The sequence below is a fragment of the Brassica oleracea genome, chromosome C7 (assembly GCF_000695525.1).
Source record: "Brassica oleracea var. oleracea cultivar TO1000 chromosome C7, BOL, whole genome shotgun sequence".
Taxonomy (NCBI): domain Eukaryota; kingdom Viridiplantae; phylum Streptophyta; class Magnoliopsida; order Brassicales; family Brassicaceae; genus Brassica; species Brassica oleracea.
This window is the reverse complement of record NC_027754.1, coordinates 27,595,897-27,596,761: the sequence shown is the minus strand read 5'-3', so window position 1 is coordinate 27,596,761 and position 865 is coordinate 27,595,897.

The following is an 865-nucleotide window of genomic DNA, read 5'->3' as shown; positions in this document are numbered from 1 at the left end:
AAAATTGCTTTTAAATTTATGATCTGATTTGAATAAACGATGATAACTCTATTTATAGATATGAATAATCTGTATTAAACATATTTTGGTGAAAAATAACTTTGCTTTTGACAGTTTTTAGTTCATTAATTTTTTTAAGTTACATTTTTCTTGATGAAGTTATTAACTGTTTAGGTTTATCATTTATATAAAATAATCATTATAAAAAAAATTAAATTAGAATTCTTGTAATATAGAAATAAACATACAAAAAGAAGTTATACAAGTATTTAAATTCCAATTAATAATATACTGAATATTGTTGTTGTCATCAACATATATTTTGGTGGTTGTATATCAACTTACTATCAAAAACTAAAAGTACAGTCTAACATGTGATTAGTCTCAAAAATGATTCTAATATTAATATCTGAGTATTTATCAACGTATATTACTCTGAGGTTAAAAAGAGTTTCAGATTTTATATTTTATTTTTGTTCTGTGATGTAGCACCCCCGTCAATAATTTTATATTTCTCATTTTGTAATTTCTTTATGCAGAGAGATTGTTATGAGGTAAACATGACTCCATCGGGATAAAAATTTAAAAATTTCAATTCTTTATCCAAAATAATATGTAAAATCTATATAATAATTTTTTTTAAAAAAAAAAAGAAAACGATGTTTCAAAGTTAAGCTTGTGATATTAGATTTTATGAGTTTTTGACTTACATAAAATTTTAATTACTAGATATATTTCGCAAGAAAAGTTAATATTAGACATATTAATAACATAAATAAACATACAAAAATTAATGAATTAAAATATAATATTCTGAATGAGATACTTTAGTAAAAAATGGACCTTTTTAAAATGCTTTATTGTA